Consider the following 26,937-nt stretch of genomic DNA (forward strand, 5'->3'; position numbering starts at 1 on the left):
ATTATATATCATATCACACAGGTGAACCAATTGAAGGCATATAAATCAATTAAATACAAGACTAAAGTTTGTGGTTGTAGTACAAATTCTTCTGTATTGGTTTAGATATTCCTTTAGTATGTCTAGAGCTCATTAGTACATAAATGTATCAAATGACGCAACACACTTGTAGGTATTTCCGGAAGAGCATTCTTCCATATAATTGTTAATTAGGATTCTTGTGCATTTCGTATTAAAAACACTCATTTTACTTCATAGATTTAAGGTCAAGTTTCTCCCCCTGTGGGCTTGAAATCCTAGGAATGTTTCAAGGCTGAAATTGAATAGTTTTTGAGGTGGTCAGCATTAATTACAGTATTTCTTCAACTTATATAATTGTAATGTTAAGCCCGTAGCTTTAAATAAAATGTATTCTTCTAACAGGGAGAGGTGTGGCACAGCAGCCAGAGTGACAGACTCTGGAGCGTGGGGCTCATGGTTCGATCCCCGGCAGCAGCTCAGCATCATGTGACTCTGGGTAATAGCTCACTTAATCTCCCTGAAGGCCATCCAGCCCCTGTATACCCTTAGGTGTGATACGCTTGTGCTGTACAAATGTATAATTATTATTAATCATCTTTACAAAAATGACTGTTCTCTTCCTTCATTCAGACTACATCCTTTTCTTAAACCTCGTGTCACCAACTGTTAGTGGTGGTTAGGGTAAGCTGGTTCCCCCATAGTTTCTTAATACTAACATTAATTCATAATCAACACCAATAACGTCCTACAGCCACTTCAAGATGGCCGACCGCTAATGATCTGGGTCATGGACCACATTCTGGACACCTTCATCCCTAGTGTACTGCCAGTATTAATTTTAATAATGAACAATAGAATATACCATTGTACCACCCCTGTTTAGACCATTATAAGAGCCCAAGAATCAAGACCCATTCACTATTATCCGGGCCCCTACAAACTACAGGAAAGAATAATATTTTGAGTATTGATTCTTCAACAGTTCGCCTTAGCCACTGCAAGACAGCCAACCTATTTACAATCCCTTCATGGACCAATTTCCCAGTCATCTCTAGTTTTGGGCCACCCAGCGCCGTCCGAGATCCCTTGAAATGTGGGCAGCGGAGTATATCCTCAAGCCTCCCGCATTCAGACCACACTAAGAACAACTGCCTTTATGCCACTTATCACATCATATTGAGGTATGCCACAAGGCTGGACATCATTTTAGCTGCAACCGGAATCGGCTACTCGCACATTTACGGTTTGAATTTATGAACATCGCTCCACCCAGTAGGGTATTAGTAGTAGTTGCTTTATTTGTTTCAGGCTAATTTTTACTGCTAAAAGGACCACAAGGTATTTCTGTATTACCAATATTTATTTGCGAACACTTTAAGTAATCAATGCCTGTTATTTTAACACTACTCCTCTTCCAATAGACTAATTTCTTAACCAATTACCAAGCTGCCATAACCGAGGAATCTCAAGAAATTTTTAATAGAACTGGATCCAGATTTTTGTCCTGTAAGTTTTATGTAAGAACTCCCTCCTCTCGCCAAGTCTTCCCCGAGGTTGAGTCCACCCTGGCAGTCTCATCTCACCAGGGTGGGGCGAGGATGCCTATGATGAAGCATGACACAAAATTGTGTGTGAGGTATCCTCTTCCACTAAGGAGGGCCTCCTCTTAGACCACAGCTGAACTACAGCATTTAATTGTTCAGATCTTACCACGATTCCCTTGCACAATTTACTGATCCACGCAACCTACTTTTTTGTGTTTATTATATAGTATTTGGGGACAGTAGGGTTACCTTGTCTTCCCCTGACTCTCTCTTTAGTGATATAAGCATGGTGAGAAAATAGACAAGCCATGAAGTGACAGGTGAGAGAAAAGAAAACAAGTTCCAAGTTCTTCCACACCATTCCTTATGTCAACTAAAAGGCAAGGTGAGCGCAATGCAAGTTCATATCAACTACTGGATGGATATCTCCTTCAGCATCATATTTAATTACAAAGTATTCCGGAATGTCATGACTAGGGCTAGGATTTCCATTTTTACTGATTTGTACGGATAAATACAGACAGAAAGCCATTTATTTATCTGTCTGTATTTATTTTTATATGTGGATAAAAACGGAAATTGGGTTGTTTTTTGAGTGATTCTAAATGCTGTCAATCATGACTTACAGGCCAATAGCTTTGTCGATCGAAAGGTAAGGAGGTTAAAAAAAATAGAGGAATTTTAGTAAAGAGCCTTAAACAACAATAGATATGCACAACCTTGATATTAAAATGTGCATGTTATCTTATAAGAGCATATTTTAATCATCTGAGTGTGTTTATATCCCTGAAACCAGTCAGTCGTTCAGGCATGAGTGCATATTTATCAGTCAAATAAAAGGTAGAAATATACACATTTTAGATTAATTTTTTCACAAAACCCCAATAAATATGGATAAATACAGATAAAATTAGCAAAAAATAAATATGGATAGATGGAGACGGAAATGTCAAAAAAAAAATATAACACCAGGAGCCCTAGTCATGACCTAATTTAATACGCTATGTCCAATACATGCAATATCAATTTAAATACATCTGATACTATGGGCTTGATTTGGAGTTTGGTGGACTGGTCACTCGGCCCCAAATGAGACTGGTTGCCCATTCACAGCATTACAGAGTACCTCACTTGTAATATGAGGGAAGTAATAAGGGGGACGGGATGTCTGTCAACCCATCAGCCAAACTCTAAATCAGTAGTCAAGAGTAAAGTTCCCCTTCTTGGCACACTAAATTTCTATAAACTCACACACATTCTGTCACCAGAACAAGACACCCAAAATAGAACTTAATCCAATATTCATATGCAAAAGATCAATGTATTTTATTCCTCGCTTTTTTGAGTTACCCAAGTACAGCCTCTGGCTGGAGAGTCTACTTTTGGAGGTGTCTTCTATGAGCTTAACTGCCATGGATCACTTTAAGACTTTCGGCTTTAGTGATGACCAGTTCAATAAGATTATCAATACTAAAAATGGCAATAAAATTACAGTTATGTCTGGTAGAGGAGAAAATTGGGGCAAACTGGTTAGTCTTAAAAAGAAGTCGATTCGGACGGAAGCCCATGCAGATTTCCTCGTTGAGTACGTAAAGGCAAGCACAATCCCTATTGGCCTGCAGGTCCGTAATGAACCAGGTCTGTTTATCAATAATAAAAGGTTTTTAGAAGTATGGACGCAGATTTCAAATAGATGTAGCAGGGATTGGATGCTTCTCATTATTGAGACAGCACAGGAGCTGATTATTATTGAGAGAGGATCCATAGAAAAGTTGGAGAGAGAATTGAAAGATAGTACAGGGGTTGAAGACGCTAAAAAAAGACTAGAGGAGATCAATAGAGATATTGAAGGCTATAGTGAGTATCTGATTAACAAAAAGACGAATAAATTGAAAAAAGATATAGAGAGATTCAATGCGGAGCTGGCTTATCCATATTTGAATGAAAAATATTATCAACAAAAACAGGAGCGAGGGTGGGATAGACCTTACAATAGACCTATTTATAGGAGAGGTGGTAGAAAACAGGTCACCTTCTCAGACACGTCAGGCTCAAGCAGTGAGGAGGAAAGTACTCATAAAGAGGATAATAGCAATAGGGCTAATTTTGGTGATTCTGGTCCCTCTTTTTTAGATCAAAGACCAAGGAGGGGCCAAAGATTCAATACGAATCAGGGCAGGGGACAACAATTCCGGGGCCCTCCTCCTCCCCCGCAACAAGAGTATATGAGAACAAGGAATCAACGGTACTGGCGTCAGACGGAACACCAGTGATCAATCTATCAGATAAAACCCTTACAGCAACAGAGATTAGGGTTTTGAGTAAAGGATTTAGCTTTATTCCCTCCTCAGGCATTAATAAATTTCAATTGGAGAAGGACTTACGATCCTTTTTTAGGAAAATTAGACTTAAAAGATTCTTTGAAGATCGCCCAATTAGGGAATGTAATAATATGTCAGGCTTCAAACCAAAGTCTTGTTTTACTCCCACTCTGGCTATGGTCAGTAAAAACCATGAGATTTTTGAAAGGGCAGTCGAAAGTGGTATTCAATGCATCATATCGGATAATCCGAGACAATTTGATAATAATATGAGTAGAGAAGAGAGGCAGGCCCTTAAACTCTTAAAAGATGATGTTAGATTGATCATAAAGCCAGCAGATAAAGGGGGTGGATTAGTGGTGTTCAATACGACAGATTATGAACAGAAGATGCTGGATATGTTGGCCGTGAGTGAACACTATGAGCCGATTTCTAGAAGTCAACTAGCCAAATTAACTAAAGACTGCCGTACCCTGTTAAATGAAGCCAAAGAAAAAGAATGGATTTGTGATCAAGAATTCAAATTCTTAAATACTGAGGAACCACGTATTCCCGCTCTGTATGGGCTCCCTAAAAATCCACAAAAATCGTGACAACCCCCCTATGAGGCCAATCGTTAGCAGCATTAATTCACTGACTGAGCCTCTAAGCAAATATGTGGATCATTTTTTGCGTCCAATTGTGATGGGTCTTAGATCATATGTCAGGGACTCAGCCCATATGATCTCTCTCCTTGAGGGAAAGGTTTTCTGTGGGGAGACTCAATGTCTAGTTACCCTGGACATTGAGTCGCTTTACACAAATATCCCGCAACATGAGACAGTGGAGGTGGTCCATAGAGCGATTGAGGGGATTGATTTAGAAGGAGCTGAGAGGAATTTCATAGTCGACTTCGCCAGGATGGTTCTGATGAACAAAATTGTTTTGTTTGGGGATCAGATTTTCAAGCAAAGGAAAGGTACCAGCATGGGGGCCACCTGTGCGCCGAGCCTAGCATGTAAATGTAAATGTAAATGTGTTTGAGCTTATATAGCGCACAGCTACCCGCTGTGGGTTTCCCGGCGCTTGCTTAGGGAACCTGTCCTGGTATTCCCCTGTGAGATAGCAGGGTATCCACAAGGTGAAAGTCAGGCATCCCGCCGCGAGGGGCCGTTGTGGAGATTAAGCAAGCTATTGCCCAGAGTCGCAGAGTGTGAACCCGTGAGTCGAGGAGGCACCGGGGCGAGAATTATCGAGTCCGTGGAATTTTTAGCCCAAGACCCGCCGAGGTGGGGAATTGAACCCTGGTCCAGGACCGATCTCAGCTTCCGGGTCTGCCGCCTCTAACCCCTAAGCCACACTTCTCCACTCTATGTGGGAGAATTTGAGAACAAGCATATATTCAATGAACTTGCCCCCTTCTTTGAAAATGTGGTTGGCTGGTATCGGTATATAGACGATATTTTTTTCATCTGGGATGGGGCAGTGGAAGTCTTGGAGGAATTCTTAGTCTGGTTAAATCTTGGTGATTCCAATCTAAGGTTTACGTCTCAGTGGAGCAGATCAAGAGTAGACTTTTTAGATATTTCAATTAAAAATGTTGATGGCTACTTGGCAGTGGAACTCTTTACGAAACCTATGTCTAAAAATACCTTGTTACAATATTCTAGCTTTCATCTTAAATCTCAGCGTGACAATATACCTTTTAGTCAGTTTCTCCGTCTCCGGAGAAACTGTTCAGACATTAATGACTTTTACAAGCATGCTGAGATAATGAAGAAGAAATTCAAAGAGAGAGGCTACCCGAAAAAATTGATCTCGCATTCGTTTAAGCGTGCGAGATTTTATAATAGAGAAGCTATGTTCACAAAGACAGTTAAAAACAAAAAAGATTTTGAGAAAATTGTGTTTGTGAGTCATTTTTCTCACATCAGCAACAGGATTAAAAATGTAATTAACAGCAATTGGCACATCATTAATAAAGAAGAGGAGAGGAAATTAGATAAACCAATTTTTGCCTTTAAAAGAAATAGGAACCTGAGGAATGAGCTGGTTCACACGTATAGGGAAAAACAGGGCAAGGTACAAAGCACACTAGAGAGAACTCCGGCTCTTGGTAATGTAAAATGTGGCACATGCAATGTTTGTTCCTTATGTGTCGAATCTGTCTCTTTGCAACACAATGGGTGTTTGGTTTCCTCAAGATCTCTGAATAATTGCAGCAGTAGGAATATTGTGTATTTCCTCCGTTGTCCGTGTGGGAAAGGATATGTAGGGGAAACGGGCAGAGAGTTGAGGATCAGACTACAAGAGCATCGCTCTGCAATTCGAACGAGGAAGTTAAATGCCCCTCTAGTAGCTCACTACACTGAGATGGGTCATAGTGACTCTGACATACAGTGGTTCATACTAGAAAAAATCTGGATGGGGGCCCGGGGTGGTAATATGGAACAAAAAAGGAAATCGAGAGAGCAATGGTACATCTCTCTTTTAAACACAGTGCTCAATGGCCTTAATTCAAAGGAAGAATGGGAACGCTTGATCAAATGATATTAGGTTTGCAGCATTGTCCAATAATCATCCGATTGACAGTATCACTGCAATTTTTGTGGTCTATCTAATGTGATTAGGAGGGGTAAATATGACCAATTGGGGTAGGAATGTAGCGATGACTACCTTTGAAATGCTGCCGTTTCGACAATATAGCATAGCTTATGGGGTATATAGGTCGGAATTAGAAACCCCCGCACAACTTAGCACCCAGCAGACCTTACTTGACTGGTACAACAACCAGAGGGAGCGGGCGTAACACTCGCAATTGCTCCTGGACAGAGAACACCACCAGCGCCACGCTCCACCAGGATCCACAACGTGACCAACACCGGAGCCGGGAATCGTCCGCGACTCGCAACAGGAAACCGGAACTACAGCAACAGGAAGTCAGGCAAGAACTCTCGGGACGGAAATGGGGCTCAATGCTAGAACGTGAAGCGGCGTTTACACGCCCTTCGCCCTTTAAATACTCACTGCCTGTAGGGGCTTAACCGCGGGGCATGACAGTGTATAGTTTGGAGGGTATACCTCACACCCCGATGAACCTCCAGTAGCCCGATAAGTAATATAAATATATGTTTGGTAGTGTCTTTGGTATACCCCTATTCTGGGTATACCCTCTAACCCAGGGGATATATGACTGAAGAAATTGAGGGGCTTCCAGTACTTAAAAATCACTTTTTTTGTTATGTTGATTATTGTAACATTATATATCATATCACACAGGTGAACCAATTGAAGGCATATAAATCAATTAAATACAAGACTAAAGTTTGTGGTTGTAGTACAAATTCTTCTGTATTGGTTTAGATATTCCTTTAGTATGTCTAGAGCTCATTAGTACATAAATGTATCAAATGACGCAACACACTTGTAGGTATTTCCGGAAGAGCATTCTTCCATATAATTGTTAATTAGGATTCTTGTGCATTTCGTATTAAAAACACTCATTTTACTTCATAGATTTAAGGTCAAGTTTCTCCCCCTGTGGGCTTGAAGTCCTAGGAATGTTTCAAGGCTGAAATTGAATAGTTTTTGAGGTGGTCAGCATTAATTACAGTATTTCTTCAACTTATATAATTGTAATGTTAAGCCCGTAGCTTTAAATAAAATGTATTCTTCTAACAGGGAGAGGTGTGGCACAGCAGCCAGAGTGACAGACTCTGGAGCGTGGGGCTCATGGTTCGATCCCCGGCAGCAGCTCAGCATCATGTGACTCTGGGTAATAGCTCACTTAATCTCCCTGAAGGCCATCCAGCCCCTGTATACCCTTAGGTGTGATACGCTTGTGCTGTACAAATGTATAATTATTATTAATCATCTTTACAAAAATGACTGTTCTCTTCCTTCATTCAGACTACATCCTTTTCTTAAACCTCGTGTCACCAACTGTTAGTGGTGGTTAGGGTAAGCTGGTTCCCCCATAGTTTCTTAATACTAACATTAATTCATAATCAACACCAATAACGTCCTACAGCCACTTCAAGATGGCCGACCGCTAATGATCTGGGTCATGGACCACATTCTGGACACCTTCATCCCTAGTGTACTGCCAGTATTAATTTTAATAATGAACAATAGAATATACCATTGTACCACCCCTGTTTAGACCATTATAAGAGCCCAAGAATCAAGACCCATTCACTATTATCCGGGCCCCTACAAACTACAGGAAAGAATAATATTTTGAGTATTGATTCTTCAACAGTTCGCCTTAGCCACTGCAAGACAGCCAACCTATTTACAATCCCTTCATAGACCAATTTCCCAGTCATCTCTAGTTTTGGGCCACCCAGCGCCGTCCGAGATCCCTTGAAATGTGGGCAGCGGAGTATATCCTCAAGCCTCCCGCATTCAGACCACACTAAGAACAACTGCCTTTATGCCACTTATCACATCATATTGAGGTATGCCACAAGGCTGGACATCATTTTAGCTGCAACCAGAATCGGCTACTCGCACATTTACGGTTTGAATTTATGAACATCGCTCCACCCAGTAGGGTATTAGTAGTAGTTGCTTTATTTGTTTCAGGCTAATTTTTACTGCTAAAAGGACCACAAGGTATTTCTGTATTACCAATATTTATTTGCGAACACTTTAAGTATTCAATGCCTGTTATTTTAACACTACTCCTCTTCCAATAGACTAATTTCTTAACCAATTACCAAGCTGCCATAACCGAGGAATCTCAAGAAATTTTTAATAGAACTGGATCCAGATTTTTGTCCTGTAAGTTTTATGTAAGAACTCCCTCCTCTCACCAAGTCTTCCCCGAGGTTGAGTCCACCCTGGCAGTCTCATCTCACCAGGGTGGGGCGAGGATGCCTATGATGAAGCATGACACAAAATTGTGTGTGAGGTATCCTCTTCCACTAAGGAGGGCCTCCTCTTAGACCACAGCTGAACTACAGCATTTAACTGTTCAGATCTTACCACGATTCCCTTGCACAATTTACTGATCCACGCAACCTACTTTTTTGTGTTTATTATATAGTATTTGGGGACAGTAGGGTTACCTTGTCTTCCCCTGACTCTCTCTTTAGTTATATAAGCATGGTGAGAAAATAGACAAGCCATGAAGTGACAGGTGAGAGAAAAGAAAACAAGTTCCAAGTTCTTCCACACCATTCCTTATGTCAACTAAAAGGCAAGGTGAGCGCAATGCAAGTTCATATCAACTACTGGATGGATATCTCCTTCAGCATCATATTTAATTACAAAGTATTCCGGAATGTCATGACTAGGGCTAGGATTTCCATTTTTACTGATTTGTACGGATAAATACAGACAGAAAGCCATTTATTTATCTGTCTATATTTATTTTTATATGTGGATAAAAACGGAAATTGGGTTGTTTTTTGAGTGATTCTAAATGCTGTCAATCATGACTTACAGGCCAATAGCTTTGTCGATCGAAAGGTAAGGAGGTTAAAAAAAATAGAGGAATTTTAGTAAAGAGCCTTAAACAACAATAGATATGCACAACCTTGATATTAAAATGTGCATGTTATCTTATAAGAGCATATTTTAATCATCTGAGTGTGTTTATATCCCTGAAACCAGTCAGTCGTTCAGGCATGAGTGCATATTTATCAGTCAAATAAAAGGTAGAAATATACACATTTTAGATTAATTTTTTCACAAAACCCCAATAAATATGGATAAATACAGATAAAATTAGCAAAAAATAAATATGGATAGATGGAGACGGAAATGTCAAAAAAAAAAATATAACACCAGGAGCCCTAGTCATGACCTAATTTAATACGCTATGTCCAATACATGCAATATCAATTTAAATACATCTGATACTATGGGCTTGATTTGGAGTTTGGTGGACTGGTCACTCGGCCCCAAATGAGACTGGTTGCCCATTCACAGCATTACAGAGTACCTCACTTGTAATATGAGGGAAGTAATAAGGGGGACGGGATGTCTGTCAACCCATCAGCCAAACTCTAAATCAGTAGTCAAGAGTAAAGTTCCCCTTCTTGGCACACTAAATTTCTATAAACTCACACACATTCTGTCACCAGAACAAGACACCCAAAATAGAACTTAATCCAATATTCATATGCAAAAGATCAATGTATTTTATTCCTCGCTTTTTTGAGTTACCCAAGTACAGCCTCTGGCTGGAGAGTCTACTTTTGGAGGTGTCTTCTATGAGCTTAACTGCCATGGATCACTTTAAGACTTTCGGCTTTAGTGATGACCAGTTCAATAAGATTATCAATACTAAAAATGGCAATAAAATTACAGTTATGTCTGGTAGAGGAGAAAATTGGGGCAAACTGGTTAGTCTTAAAAAGAAGTCGATTCGGACGGAAGCCCATGCAGATTTCCTCGTTGAGTACGCAAAGGCAAGCACAATCCCTATTGGCCTGCAGGTCCGTAATGAACCAGGTCTGTTTATCAATAATAAAAGGTTTTTAGAAGTATGGACGCAGATTTCAAATAGATGTAGCAGGGATTGGATGCTTCTCATTATTGAGACAGCACAGGAGCTGATTATTATTGAGAGAGGATCCATAGAAAAGTTGGAGAGAGAATTGAAAGATAGTACAGGGGTTGAAGACGCTAAAAAAAGACTAGAGGAGATCAATAGAGATATTGAAGGCTATAGTGAGTATCTGATTAACAAAAAGATGAATAAATTGAAAAAAGATATAGAGAGATTCAATGCGGAGCTGGCTTATCCATATTTGAATGAAAAATATTATCAACAAAAACAGGAGCGAGGGTGGGATAGACCTTACAATAGACCTATTTATAGGAGAGGTGGTAGAAAACAGGTCACCTTCTCAGACACGTCAGGCTCAAGCAGTGAGGAGGAAAGTACTCATAAAGAGGATAATAGCAATAGGGCTAATTTTGGTGATTCTGGTCCCTCTTTTTTAGATCAAAGACCAAGGAGGGGCCAAAGATTCAATACGAATCAGGGCAGGGGACAACAATTCCGGGGCCCTCCTCCTCCCCCGCAACAAGAGTATATGAGAACAAGGAATCAACGGTACTGGCGTCAGACGGAACACCAGTGATCAATCTATCAGATAAAACCCTTACAGCAACAGAGATTAGGGTTTTGAGTAAAGGACTTAGCTTTATTCCCGCCTCAGGCATTAATAAATTTCAATTGGAGAAGGACTTACGATCCTTTTTTAGGAAAATTAGACTTAAAAGATTCTTTGAAGATCGCCCAATTAGGGAATGTAATAATATGTCAGGCTTCAAACCAAAGTCTTGTTTTACTCCCACTCTGGCTATGGTCAGTAAAAACCATGAGATTTTTGAAAGGGCAGTCGAAAGTGGTATTCAATGCATCATATCGGATAATCCGAGACAATTTGATAATAATATGAGTAGAGAAGAGAGGCAGGCCCTTAAACTCTTAAAAGATGATGTTAGATTGATCATAAAGACAGCAGATAAAGGGGGTGGATTAGTGGTGTTCAATACGACAGATTATGAACAGAAGATGCTGGATATGTTGGCCGTGAGTGAACACTATGAGCCGATTTCTAGAAGTCAACTAGCCAAATTAACTAAAGACTGCCGTACCCTGTTAAATGAAGCCAAAGAAAAAGAATGGATTTGTGATCAAGAATTCAAATTCTTAAATACTGAGGAACCACGTATTCCCGCTCTGTATGGGCTCCCTAAAAATCCACAAAAATCGTGACAACCCCCCTATGAGGCCAATCGTTAGCAGCATTAATTCACTGACTGAGCCTCTAAGCAAATATGTGGATCATTTTTTGCGTCCAATTGTGATGGGTCTTAGATCATATGTCAGGGACTCAGCCCATATGATCTCTCTCCTTGAGGGAAAGGTTTTCTGTGGGGAGACTCAATGTCTAGGTACCCTGGACATTGAGTCTCTTTACACAAATATCCCGCAACATGAGACAGTGGAGGTGGTCCATAGAGCGATTGAGGGGATTGATTTAGAAGGAGCTGAGAGGAATTTCATAGTCGACTTCGCCAGGATGGTTCTGATGAACAAAATTTTTTTGTTTGGGGATCAGATTTTCAAGCAAAGGAAAGGTACCAGCATGGGGGCCACCTGTGCGCCGAGCCTAGCATGTAAATGTAAATGTGTTTGAGCTTATATAGCGCACAGCTACCCGCTGTGGGTTTCCCGGCGCTTGCTTAGGGAACCCGTCCTGGTATTCCCCTGTGAGATAGCAGGGTATCCACAAGGTGAAAGTCAGGCATCCCGCCGCGAGGGGCCGTTGTGGAGATTAAGCAAGCTATTGCCCAGAGTCGCAGTGTGAACCCGTGAGTCGAGGAGGCACCGGGGCGAGAATTATCGAGTCCGTGGAATTTTTAGCCCAAGACCCGCCGAGGCGAGGAATTGAACCCTGGTCCAGGACCAATCTCAGCTTCCGGGTCTGCCGCCTCTAACCCCTAAGCCACACTTCTCCACTCTATGTGGGAGAATTTGAGAACAAGCATATATTCAATGAACTTGCCCCCTTCTTTGAAAATGTGGTTGGCTGGTATCGGTATATAGACGATATTTTTTTCATCTGGGATGGGGCAGTGGAAGTCTTGGAGGAATTCTTAGTCTGGTTAAATCTTGGTGATTCCAATCTAAGGTTTACGTCTCAGTGGAGCAGATCAAGAGTAGACTTTTTAGATATTTCAATTAAAAATGTTGATGGCTACTTGGCAGTGGAACTCTTTACGAAACCTATGTCTAAAAATACCTTGTTACAATATTCTAGCTTTCATCTTAAATCTCAGCGTGACAATATACCTTTTAGTCAGTTTCTCCGTCTCCGGAGAAACTGTTCAGACATTAATGACTTTTACAAGCATGCTGAGATAATGAAGAAGAAATTCAAAGAGAGAGGCTACCCGAAAAAATTGATCTCGCATTCGTTTAAGCGTGCTAGATTTTATAATAGAGAAGCTATGTTCACAAAGACAGTTAAAAACAAAAAAGATTTTGAGAAAATTGTGTTTGTGAGTCATTTTTCTCACATCAGCAACAGGATTAAAAATGTAATTAACAGCAATTGGCACATCATTAATAAAGAAGAGGAGAGGAAATTAGATAAACCAATTTTTGCCTTTAAAAGAAATAGGAACCTGAGGAATGAGCTGGTTCACACGTATAGGGAAAAACAGGGCAAGGTACAAAGCACACTAGAGAGAACTCCGGCTCTTGGTAATGTAAAATGTGGCACATGCAATGTTTGTTCCTTATGTGTCGAATCTGTCTCTTTGCAACACAATGGGTGTTTGGTTTCCTCAAGATCTCTGAATAATTGCAGCAGTAGGAATATTGTGTATTTCCTCCGTTGTCCGTGTGGGAAAGGATATGTAGGGGAAACGGGCAGAGAGTTGAGGATCAGACTACAAGAGCATCGCTCTGCAATTCGAACGAGGAAGTTAAATGCCCCTCTAGTAGCTCACTACACTGAGATGGGTCATAGTGACTCTGACATACAGTGGTTCATACTAGAAAAAATCTGGATGGGGGCCCGGGGTGGTAATATGGAACAAAAAAGGAAATCGAGAGAGCAATGGTACATCTCTCTTTTAAACACAGTGCTCAATGGCCTTAATTCAAAGGAAGAATGGGAACGCTTGATCAAATGATATTAGGTTTGCAGCATTGTCCAATAATCATCCGATTGACAGTATCACTGCAATTTTTGTGGTCTATCTAATGTGATTAGGAGGGGTAAATATGACCAATTGGGGTAGGAATGTAGCGATGACTACCTTTGAAATGCTGCCGTTTCGACAATATAGCATAGCTTATGGGGTATATAGGTCGGAATTAGAAACCCCCGCACAACTTAGCACCCAGCAGACCTTACTTGACTGGTACAACAACCAGAGGGAGCGGGCGTAACACTCGCAATTGCTCCTGGACAGAGAACACCACCAGCGCCACGCTCCACCAGGATCCACAACGTGACCAACACCGGAGCCGGGAATCGTCCGCGACTCGCAACAGGAAACCGGAACTACAGCAACAGGAAGTCAGGCAAGAACTCTCGGGACGGAAATGGGGCTCAATGCTAGAACGTGAAGCGGCGTTTACACGCCCTTCGCCCTTTAAATACTCACTGCCTGTAGGGGCTTAACCGCGGGGCATGACAGTGTATAGTTTGGAGGGTATACCTCACACCCCGATGAACCTCCAGTAGCCCGATAAGTAATATAAATATATGTTTGGTAGTGTCTTTGGTATACCCCTATTCTGGGTATACCCTCTAACCCAGGGGATATATGACTGAAGAAATTGAGGGGCTTCCAGTACTTAAAAATCACTTTTTTTGTTATGTTGATTATTGTAACATTATATATCATATCACACAGGTGAACCAATTGAAGGCATATAAATCAATTAAATACAAGACTAAAGTTTGTGGTTGTAGTACAAATTCTTCTGTATTGGTTTAGATATTCCTTTAGTATGTCTAGAGCTCATTAGTACATAAATGTATCAAATGACGCAACACACTTGTAGGTATTTCCGGAAGAGCATTCTTCCATATAATTGTTAATTAGGATTCTTGTGCATTTCGTATTAAAAACACTCATTTTACTTCATAGATTTAAGGTCAAGTTTCTCCCCCTGTGGGCTTGAAGTCCTAGGAATGTTTCAAGGCTGAAATTGAATAGTTTTTGAGGTGGTCAGCATTAATTACAGTATTTCTTCAACTTATATAATTGTAATGTTAAGCCCGTAGCTTTAAATAAAATGTATTCTTCTAACAGGGAGAGGTGTGGCACAGCAGCCAGAGTGACAGACTCTGGAGCGTGGGGCTCATGGTTCGATCCCCGGCAGCAGCTCAGCATCATGTGACTCTGGGTAATAGCTCACTTAATCTCCCTGAAGGCCATCCAGCCCCTGTATACCCTTAGGTGTGATACGCTTGTGCTGTACAAATGTATAATTATTATTAATCATCTTTACAAAAATGACTGTTCTCTTCCTTCATTCAGACTACATCCTTTTCTTAAACCTCGTGTCACCAACTGTTAGTGGTGGTTAGGGTAAGCTGGTTCCCCCATAGTTTCTTAATACTAACATTAATTCATAATCAACACCAATAACGTCCTACAGCCACTTCAAGATGGCCGACCGCTAATGATCTGGGTCATGGACCACATTCTGGACACCTTCATCCCTAGTGTACTGCCAGTATTAATTTTAATAATGAACAATAGAATATACCATTGTACCACCCCTGTTTAGACCATTATAAGAGCCCAAGAATCAAGACCCATTCACTATTATCCGGGCCCCTACAAACTACAGGAAAGAATAATATTTTGAGTATTGATTCTTCAACAGTTCGCCTTAGCCACTGCAAGACAGCCAACCTATTTACAATCCCTTCATAGACCAATTTCCCAGTCATCTCTAGTTTTGGGCCACCCAGCGCCGTCCGAGATCCCTTGAAATGTGGGCAGCGGAGTATATCCTCAAGCCTCCCGCATTCAGACCACACTAAGAACAACTGCCTTTATGCCACTTATCACATCATATTGAGGTATGCCACAAGGCTGGACATCATTTTAGCTGCAACCAGAATCGGCTACTCGCACATTTACGGTTTGAATTTATGAACATCGCTCCACCCAGTAGGGTATTAGTAGTAGTTGCTTTATTTGTTTCAGGCTAATTTTTACTGCTAAAAGGACCACAAGGTATTTCTGTATTACCAATATTTATTTGCGAACACTTTAAGTATTCAATGCCTGTTATTTTAACACTACTCCTCTTCCAATAGACTAATTTCTTAACCAATTACCAAGCTGCCATAACCGAGGAATCTCAAGAAATTTTTAATAGAACTGGATCCAGATTTTTGTCCTGTAAGTTTTATGTAAGAACTCCCTCCTCTCACCAAGTCTTCCCCGAGGTTGAGTCCACCCTGGCAGTCTCATCTCACCAGGGTGGGGCGAGGATGCCTATGATGAAGCATGACACAAAATTGTGTGTGAGGTATCCTCTTCCACTAAGGAGGGCCTCCTCTTAGACCACAGCTGAACTACAGCATTTAACTGTTCAGATCTTACCACGATTCCCTTGCACAATTTACTGATCCACGCAACCTACTTTTTTGTGTTTATTATATAGTATTTGGGGACAGTAGGGTTACCTTGTCTTCCCCTGACTCTCTCTTTAGTTATATAAGCATGGTGAGAAAATAGACAAGCCATGAAGTGACAGGTGAGAGAAAAGAAAACAAGTTCCAAGTTCTTCCACACCATTCCTTATGTCAACTAAAAGGCAAGGTGAGCGCAATGCAAGTTCATATCAACTACTGGATGGATATCTCCTTCAGCATCATATTTAATTACAAAGTATTCCGGAATGTCATGACTAGGGCTAGGATTTCCATTTTTACTGATTTGTACGGATAAATACAGACAGAAAGCCATTTATTTATCTGTCTATATTTATTTTTATATGTGGATAAAAACGGAAATTGGGTTGTTTTTTGAGTGATTCTAAATGCTGTCAATCATGACTTACAGGCCAATAGCTTTGTCGATCGAAAGGTAAGGAGGTTAAAAAAAATAGAGGAATTTTAGTAAAGAGCCTTAAACAACAATAGATATGCACAACCTTGATATTAAAATGTGCATGTTATCTTATAAGAGCATATTTTAATCATCTGAGTGTGTTTATATCCCTGAAACCAGTCAGTCGTTCAGGCATGAGTGCATATTTATCAGTCAAATAAAAGGTAGAAATATACACATTTTAGATTAATTTTTTCACAAAACCCCAATAAATATGGATAAATACAGATAAAATTAGCAAAAAATAAATATGGATAGATGGAGACGGAAATGTCAAAAAAAAAAATATAACACCAGGAGCCCTAGTCATGACCTAATTTAATACGCTATGTCCAATACATGCAATATCAATTTAAATACATCTGATACTATGGGCTTGATTTGGAGTTTGGTGGACTGGTCACTCGGCCCCAAATGAGACTGGTTGCCCATTCACAGCATTACAGAGTACCTCACTTGTAATATGAGGGAAGTAATAAGGGGGACGGGATGTCTGTCAACCCATCAGCCAAACTCTAAATCAGTAGTCAAGAGTAAAGTTCCCCTTCTTGGCACACTAAATTTCTATAAACTCACACACATTCTGTCACCAGAACAAGACACCCAAAATAGAACTTAATCCAATATTCATATGCAAAAGATCAATGTATTTTATTCCTCGCTTTTTTGAGTTACCCAAGTACAGCCTCTGGCTGGAGAGTCTACTTTTGGAGGTGTCTTCTATGAGCTTAACTGCCATGGATCACTTTAAGACTTTCGGCTTTAGTGATGACCAGTTCAATAAGATTATCAATACTAAAAATGGCAATAAAATTACAGTTATGTCTGGTAGAGGAGAAAATTGGGGCAAACTGGTTAGTCTTAAAAAGAAGTCGATTCGGACGGAAGCCCATGCAGATTTCCTCGTTGAGTACGCAAAGGCAAGCACAATCCCTATTGGCCTGCAGGTCCGTAATGAACCAGGTCTGTTTATCAATAATAAAAGGTTTTTAGAAGTATGGACGCAGATTTCAAATAGATGTAGCAGGGATTGGATGCTTCTCATTATTGAGACAGCACAGGAGCTGATTATTATTGAGAGAGGATCCATAGAAAAGTTGGAGAGAGAATTGAAAGATAGTACAGGGGTTGAAGACGCTAAAAAAAGACTAGAGGAGATCAATAGAGATATTGAAGGCTATAGTGAGTATCTGATTAACAAAAAGACGAATAAATTGAAAAAAGATATAGAGAGATTCAATGCGGAGCTGGCTTATCCATATTTGAATGAAAAATATTATCAACAAAAACAGGAGCGAGGGTGGGATAGACCTTACAATAGACCTATTTATAGGAGAGGTGGTAGAAAACAGGTCACCTTCTCAGACACGTCAGGCTCAAGCAGTGAGGAGGAAAGTACTCATAAAGAGGATAATAGCAATAGGGCTAATTTTGGTGATTCTGGTCCCTCTTTTTTAGATCAAAGACCAAGGAGGGGCCAAAGATTCAATACGAATCAGGGCAGGGGACAACAATTCCGGGGCCCTCCTCCTCCCCCGCAACAAGAGCATATGAGAACAAGGAATCAACGGTACTGGCGTCAGACGGAACACCAGTGATCAATCTATCAGATAAAACCCTTACAGCAACAGAGATTAGGGTTTTGAGTAAAGGACTTAGCTTTATTCCCGCCTCAGGCATTAATAAATTTCAATTGGAGAAGGACTTACGATCCTTTTTTAGGAAAATTAGACTTAAAAGATTCTTTGAAGATCGCCCAATTAGGGAATGTAATAATATGTCAGGCTTCAAACCAAAGTCTTGTTTTACTCCCACTCTGGCTATGGTCAGTAAAAACCATGAGATTTTTGAAAGGGCAGTCGAAAGTGGTATTCAATGCATCATATCGGATAATCCGAGACAATTTGATAATAATATGAGTAGAGAAGAGAGGCAGGCCCTTAAACTCTTAAAAGATGATGTTAGATTGATCATAAAGACAGCAGATAAAGGGGGTGGATTAGTGGTGTTCAATACGACAGATCATGAACAGAAGATGCTGGATATGTTGGCCGTGAGTGAACACTATGAGCCGATTTCTAGAAGTCAACTAGCCAAATTAACTAAAGACTGCCGTACCCTGTTAAATGAAGCCAAAGAAAAAGAATGGATTTGTGATCAAGAATTCAAATTCTTAAATACTGAGGAACCACGTATTCCCGCTCTGTATGGGCTCCCTAAAAATCCACAAAAATCGTGACAACCCCCCTATGAGGCCAATCGTTAGCAGCATTAATTCACTGACTGAGCCTCTAAGCAAATATGTGGATCATTTTTTGCGTCCAATTGTGATGGGTCTTAGATCATATGTCAGGGACTCAGCCCATATGATCTCTCTCCTTGAGGGAAAGGTTTTCTGTGGGGAGACTCAATGTCTAGGTACCCTGGACATTGAGTCTCTTTACACAAATATCCCGCAACATGAGACAGTGGAGGTGGTCCATAGAGCGATTGAGGGGATTGATTTAGAAGGAGCTGAGAGGAATTTCATAGTCGACTTCGCCAGGATGGTTCTGATGAACAAAATTTTTTTGTTTGGGGATCAGATTTTCAAGCAAAGGAAAGGTACCAGCATGGGGGCCACCTGTGCGCCGAGCCTAGCATGTAAATGTAAATGTGTTTGAGCTTATATAGCGCACAGCTACCCGCTGTGGGTTTCCCGGCGCTTGCTTAGGGAACCCGTCCTGGTATTCCCCTGTGAGATAGCAGGGTATCCACAAGGTGAAAGTCAGGCATCCCGCCGCGAGGGGCCGTTGTGGAGATTAAGCAAGCTATTGCCCAGAGTCGCAGAGTGTGAACCCGTGAGTCGAGGAGGCACCGGGGCGAGAATTATCGAGTCTGTGGAATTTTTAGCCCAAGACCCGCCGAGGCGAGGAATTGAACCCTGGTCCAGGACCAATCTCAGCTTCCGGGTCTGCCGCCTCTAACCCCTAAGCCACACTTCTCCACTCTATGTGGGAGAATTTGAGAACAAGCATATATTCAATGAACTTGCCCCCTTCTTTGAAAATGTGGTTGGCTGGTATCGGTATATAGACGATATTTTTTTCATCTGGGATGGGGCAGTGGAAGTCTTGGAGGAATTCTTAGTCTGGTTAAATCTTGGTGATTCCAATCTAAGGTTTACGTCTCAGTGGAGCAGATCAAGAGTAGACTTTTTAGATATTTCAATTAAAAATGTTGATGGCTACTTGGCAGTGGAACTCTTTACGAAACCTATGTCTAAAAATACCTTGTTACAATATTCTAGCTTTCATCTTAAATCTCAGCGTGACAATATACCTTTTAGTCAGTTTCTCCGTCTCCGGAGAAACTGTTCAGACATTAATGACTTTTACAAGCATGCTGAGATAATGAAGAAGAAATTCAAAGAGAGAGGCTACCCGAAAAAATTGATCTCGCATTCGTTTAAGCGTGCGAGATTTTATAATAGAGAAGCTATGTTCACAAAGACAGTTAAAAACAAAAAAGATTTTGAGAAAATTGTGTTTGTGAGTCATTTTTCTCACATCAGCAACAGGATTAAAAATGTAATTAACAGCAATTGGCACATCATTAATAAAGAAGAGGAGAGGAAATTAGATAAACCAATTTTTGCCTTTAAAAGAAATAGGAACCTGAGGAATGAGCTGGTTCACACGTATAGGGAAAAACAGGGCAAGGTACAAAGCACACTAGAGAGAACTCCGGCTCTTGGTAATGTAAAATGTGGCACATGCAATGTTTGTTCCTTATGTGTCGAATCTGTCTCTTTGGAACACAATGGGTGTTTGGTTTCCTCAAGATCTCTGAATAATTGCAGCAGTAGGAATATTGTGTATTTCCTCCGTTGTCCGTGTGGGAAAGGATATGTAGGGGAAACGGGCAGAGAGTTGAGGATCAGACTACAAGAGCATCGCTCTGCAATTCGAACGAGGAAGTTAAATGCCCCTCTAGTAGCTCACTACACTGAGATGGGTCATAGTGACTCTGACATACAGTGGTTCATACTAGAAAAAATCTGGATGGGGGCCCGGGGTGGTAATATGGAACAAAAAAGGAAATCGAGAGAGCAATGGTACATCTCTCTTTTAAACACAGTGCTCAATGGCCTTAATTCAAAGGAAGAATGGGAACGCTTGATCAAATGATATTAGGTTTGCAGCATTGTCCAATAATCATCCGATTGACAGTATCACTGCAATTTTTGTGGTCTATCTAATGTGATTAGGAGGGGTAAATATGACCAATTGGGGTAGGAATGTAGCGATGACTACCTTTGAAATGCTGCCGTTTCGACAATATAGCATAGCTTATGGGGTATATAGGTCGGAATTAGGTTTGTTGTCCTCTCATAACGGTATTCTTGACTGCAATTTTGCAGTTTGTTTAAAATACAGCTGAGCAAGCAATTTCTAACTAGAAGATTTTGTGTTATGAGCGATAACCAGGTTGAGCTATGGGTATAATTTAAACGGCCACTGTTTAGGTTAAGTAATACTACCTAGCCCTTTCAAGTTTTTTGGAAGTTTAAGATGGCCGCCATATTGGCCGGTAAACTCACGGCTGGGTGGGCGTTGCTTCCTATTAGAAACAACATTAAGTTGGGCGATCTATTTAGGAACTCAAAGATGGCCGTCTGAGTAACTTTTTGATTTATTTGGATTTATTTTGTAGGGTACGTTTTCATTTTAGTAGCGATGATACTAATATGCATTCATTCGTTGTCAATATTTAGGTTATTTGTAATTGTGTGGTTTTTATGTCAGACGAGAAAGCTTGGGATGTGTATACGGTTGTGGCCTTTCGTAAGATAGTTCAAGATGGCCGCCATAGTGGAATCCTTGTGCTTCCATCAAGTGAACAGCTGTGGCTCGTTTACTGTGATAGCTCTTCTTGGACGCGGTATATAAGGGGGCTCTAGTTGAGGTGCATTTGTCGAGACGTGTGGACCCGTAGATCGTTACGAGGCTGTTGCGCCGTGTATATGAGGTGAGTTGAAGTTAGAATTTTGGTCGGTGAACTGTGTAGTGGAGGTGGTCTTTTCTTTAGCCCCTAGCTAGTTGCCGTTTAAATCCGAGATGGTGGTACGCATGTGGATCCGCTAGAGGGTTGAAAAGGGGTTTGTAGAATCATACCGCTTTTGCAGAGAGTGTTTGAACCTGGGGGGTTGATCTCTTCTAAGGTATAGCGGGGGTCTTACTATGAGGGAATGGAAGGCAGACTCTAGGTCGCGTTTCCGTTTAGTGTAGGAGGTCTTCTTTTTAGTCCCAAGCCATTAGCCGTTCCCAACTTAAATTGGGATATTATATGGAATTGGTGCATGGCGGAACAAGGATCTGTACTATTGCACCATTTGTGCAGAAAAGGACTGAGCCGGGGCAGGTATTGTTCTATTTAGGCATAGTAGGGGTGGAATTATTACTTGGTAGTAGTAGAGATAGTTATAGCTTTGGTTTCGAGTTCTACCCGGGCTCTTTTAACAAGTGGTTTAGTGTAGGAGTAAAAGGTTTTTTCCCTAGAAATAGCTATTCGTGGGAATTACTCGAATGATAGGAAGTAGCCAATGCTGCTGCTCCACTAGTATGGTTGCGATGGAACAACGACTGAACACTGTGCTCTTGTCTTTTCAGCTAATTAAGGAACCTCGAAATCAAGCTGTGATCGAGATACTATGAGGGAGTAAGTGAATTAAATAAGGCCTCCCCAGGATTCTGTCAGGTGTTTTATCAATAATGAACATTCAATCTCCACGTACTAATTAAGGTAAATTTACACCCCCCAAAAAAGTGTTTCAGTATGCCTGATACTACTTAATAACTTAGAGTTGTCCTAAAAAAAGAAAAAATATATATAAATTTTTGGACTTCTTTTTCAGATGTGGTTGTTGTTTTTAAATATCCGAATCAGGTGACCACAGTAGCACAGGACGATAGGTAAATAGATAATTATGATTGGTGCTACATAGTCCTTAATTGTGAAAGGAATGAGACTCTATTTTAAAGCATAATTCTCTTAATTCTTTTAGATTGGCAGGTCAAAATCCGTGCGACTCCATCGAGTGTCGTTGGTGGTGTAAAGACAAGGAGGAGTTTATAGAAATTTAGTGTGCCAAGAAGGGGAACTTTACTCTTGACTAGTGTCTTTTGGTGCTCTACCCCTTTTTGTGGTACGGAGCCCCTCTCCTCGCTTTTTTGAGAAACTCTAAATCAGGCCATATAGCTATCTATTCTCTCTCTCTCTCTCTTAAAATATATATTTTATATATATATATATTTATATTTCCTACTGACGGTTGCCAGTTGGTAGTTATAGTTAGGATCTAGTTTCCATAGGAAACACGTTTTTTCATTTGCCAGTAACTTTGGCGTCATTTGATGAATCGTCACGAAATTTTCAATACTATTTTGCCACTCACTTCAGCTATTGTCTTGAGGGCTGAGAAAAAGGGGGGGGGGGGTCCCAAAAAAGAATTTTCCCCATGATAATCTCCATAGGAACTTAACCCTTTCTGTGCTCATGACGAGCTGGACTCGTCATGGCACACAGTAGCCATGTGCTCATGACGAGTCCAGCTCATCATGACACCCACCCACGGGGGAAGCGCTGCGTCTCCCCCGTGGGCGGTCGATCTGGGTGTTTTAACCGGGGAAGGCATGGGAAGACCTTCCCCTACCTCCCCCTGCCCCCCTCCACGTCATCAATGACGTCAGCGCGCGAGGCGCGCTGACGTCATTGGAGGTTTCCCTTTGTTCACCGATGCGCAGGAAGCCATTTGCTTCCTGCGCGTCGGCGAACAAACAGGTACGTTTTGGGGCTGGGGAGGGGGGATTTTCTCAAAAGATACATCGAGGGAAAGGAAAGGGTTTTCCTTTCCCTCGATGCCTCTTTTGTGCATTCCTGCTGCACAATTGTGCGATCATGCAGCCGGAATGCCCACTAGTGCCAGGGATTTCTTTTTTTTGGGCATGAAATGTTGTGATGTTTGGGGGAGTGGCCCCTTAGGCAAGGGTCACTCCTCCTTTTGGGGGCAATATATTGTGGCTTTGTCTGCCCCCCTGGGGGGGGGGCAGTTTTTATTTATTTATTTATTTAAATCGGCCCACTGGGCACTTCTTAGAGATGTAGTGGGGAGTGGCCCCTTGGGCAAGGCTCACTCCCCTTTGGGGGCCTTTTTTTTAGGCCATGTGTGTTTGTTTTGTTTGGGGGGAGCGGCCCCTTAGTCAAGGGTCGCTCCCCTTATGGGGGTATATTTCAGGCTTTGTCTGCCCCCCTGGGGGGACAGATTTTCTATGTAAAAAAAAAAAAGCCCACTGGACCACCAGGGAGTGTTTAGTGGGGAGTGGCCCCTTGGGCAAGGGTCACTCCCCTTTGGGGCTGATTTCACCATTTTTAGGTCGAACATTCGAGACCTCTTGTATATACTTTGTGGGCTCTGGAGATCAGCCCTAGGACTTGTCTGCTTCCGCTTAGGGACTTTTTTTTCTGTTCAACTGACTTTATTTAACTGTCAATAGAAAATGACCAGCAGAGGTCAGTATAATACCAGAATTGTTTTCTGCTGATGGACTTTCATTTTTTTAATTTTTCCGGCAACTGCCTCTATTTAACTTTCTTGATAGAAAACGACCAGCAGAGGTCAGTAAAATATCAGAATCACTGCAGCATTCTCTAGTTTTCAGTCCATAGAAATTGTCTTCCACGAGCACTCATAGACAATAATATTTTTTTAAATCTTGTATTTTCAGTGATATGACCACCGAAGGCCCAAATTTTATATTACAAACAGAGCTTTGGACTATACCATTTCCCGCTGAAAAGCAATATTTCTCCCTGTGTGTTCCAATACTTTGCGTGTCAAGCAGTTTGGTGCTTACTTTCCCTCCATGTCAAAGAACAGCAGATGTTTCAGGGCGCAGGCTAATGTGCTGCATAGCTAAATACATATAAGGTCCCAAAGGCGAGACCGATTGCATTGCAAATGCTTGTTTAATGTAGGGCCCACTAGGCCACCAGGGAGTTATTTGTGGGGAGTGACCCCTTGGGCAAGGGTCACTCTCCTTTGGGGTTAATATTTGTGGCTGTGGCTGCCCCCCAGGGGGCCAGAACTCCATGTTTTGTTTTTTAAATTGGGCCCACTAGACCACCAGGGATTATTTTGTGGGGCGTGGCCCCTTGGGCATGGGTTGCTCCCATTTGGTGAGCATTAATTTGGCCGTTTCTGCCACCCTGAGGGGCAGATCAGCTGATTTGTTTTTTTGTAGGGCCACTTGGGTTTTTTTTAAATGTTGGGCAGCGGCCCATTGGACAAGGGTCGCTCCTCTTTATGGGAGGATGATTGAAGTCATTTATTCCCTCTTTGGGTGGCAGAATAGCAGTATGTTTTTAGGCCCATCTGCCCTTAAGGGGGGCAGAAGCCATTAGACACCAGGGTTTTTTTTTATTTTTGTGTTTTGTGTTTGGGAGTGGCCTCAAGGACAAGGGTTGCTCCCCTTTTACGGGGGTGAATATTTCATTTATACTCTTAGGCCCACCTACCCCTTAGCTTGGCTGGTGGATTGTGTGTGGACTGGTGCATTATTTGCATATGTGATTGTAATGTTTTTTTCTCCTTTTTATTCTAGTGTAAAGCATTTGATTCCTGTTTGCGATTTCGACAGTGGTGTTCTGCAGTTTTGCGTAGTTGCATTTTTTTGGTAAGAAAAACATTTTTGTTTTATTTACCCCAAATGAGTATTTTTGTCATGTATGAATGAATTTTTTTGTAAGTGGTGTCATAATGGCAGCTTATTTAGTTAGTGTTTTGTGCATGGAATTCTTTGCAATGTGTTTTGCATTGTCTTATGTGTAATTTTCTTCTCTCTTTCTTTTTTAGTGGGATATTGTTGATCCATACTGTGTCTGTGCAGAGTAGGTGGTGGTGAATTTAGCTGCTTCAGGCAAGTGAGTGGTATCATTTTGGAGTATATAGGTATTTCTGATAAAGGTGCATTTTGTTTATTACTTATTTTACAAAGTGTTTGTTGTTGTTGACTTGTTTGACAAGTTACTTTTATTAGTAAGCAGTATGGCTAGCCGTAGAATGACTGCTCAGCAGGTGGTTGGTATGCTTCTTGAATCTTCCTCTGAGCACGATTATGAGACTGACAGTGCGTCTGAGGGAGAGGAGGGAGGGGAAGATTCAGGCAGTGAGTTTTCTCTCCACATAGAATCATCGGATGATGAAGGTACTCTCAGTGCAGATGAAGCTACTCTCAGTGTGGATGAAGTGCCTGTTTTAGAGGAGGATACTGCTGTATTGATGGTGCAAGATGCATCTGGATTGCAGCCTGAGGCTGCTAGACTTCCTACTGGAAGTGCTGGACTCTGGGTTGATCCAAAGATGGTGCAGCCGGTGTTGCCTGTCTTTAGTGGTGATGCAGGGTGTAGAGTGGATTGTGAAAATTTTTTGCCTATACAGTTTTTTCAGTTGTTTATGGATGATGTATTTTTGGGTGAGATTGTTGAGCAGACTAATTTGTATGCTGGACAGTTTTTGAGGGACAACAGTGACAAACTTAGGCCCCACTCTAGAGCTACCCGGTGGACTCCCACAAATTTGGAAGAGATGAAGATGTTTTGGGGTTTGACTTTATTGATTGGTTTGATAAGGAAGCCGTCCATGGCTTCATATTGGTCTACCAGTCCCTTGATGGCAACGGCCATATTTCCTGCAGTTATGACTCGTGATCGGTATTTACTTTTGCTACGGATGCTGCATTTTGTTGATAATTATTTGGCATTGCCATGAGATCACCCTGACTGTGACCGTCTTTTTAAGATTCGGCCTGTTCTTGATCACTTTGTAGATCGATTTTCAGAGATCTATACTCTAGGGAAAGAAATATCTATTGGTGAGTCTTTGGTCTTGTTCAAGGGCCGTTTGGTTTTTAGGCAGTACATCCCTAGCAAGAGGGCACGCTATGGAATTAAGCTGTATATGTTGTCTGAGAGTAGGACAGGATATGATTTTAATTTCCGTGTGTGCACTGGTAGGGATGCCACTATTTAACCCCCTGGTTGTCCGTCCATTTTTGGAGTTTCAGAGAAAATTGTGTGGGATCTTGCTAGCGGACTGTTTAACAGAGGCCACCATTTGTACCTTGATAACTTCTACACTGCTGTGCAATTGTTTAAGGAATTGTTCAATGTGGACACTTTTGCTTGTGGCACAATCCGCTCTAACCGTAAAGGTTATCCAAAAGAGCTTGCTTGCAGAAAACTTCAGAGGGGACAGTGTAGTTCCTTGCTTAGTGATGACAGGAGGGATGTGTACATGCTGACTAACATCCATGATGAGAGTACTTCACCTGTGACTGTTTGGGGTCAGCTTTCTGAAGTGCGCAAACCAGTGTGCATTTTAGACTACAATAAGCACATGGTGGTGTTGATATAGTAGA

This window comes from Triturus cristatus, chromosome 11, assembly GCF_964204655.1.
Source record: "Triturus cristatus chromosome 11, aTriCri1.1, whole genome shotgun sequence".
In the NCBI taxonomy this organism is placed as follows: Eukaryota; Metazoa; Chordata; class Amphibia; order Caudata; family Salamandridae; genus Triturus; species Triturus cristatus.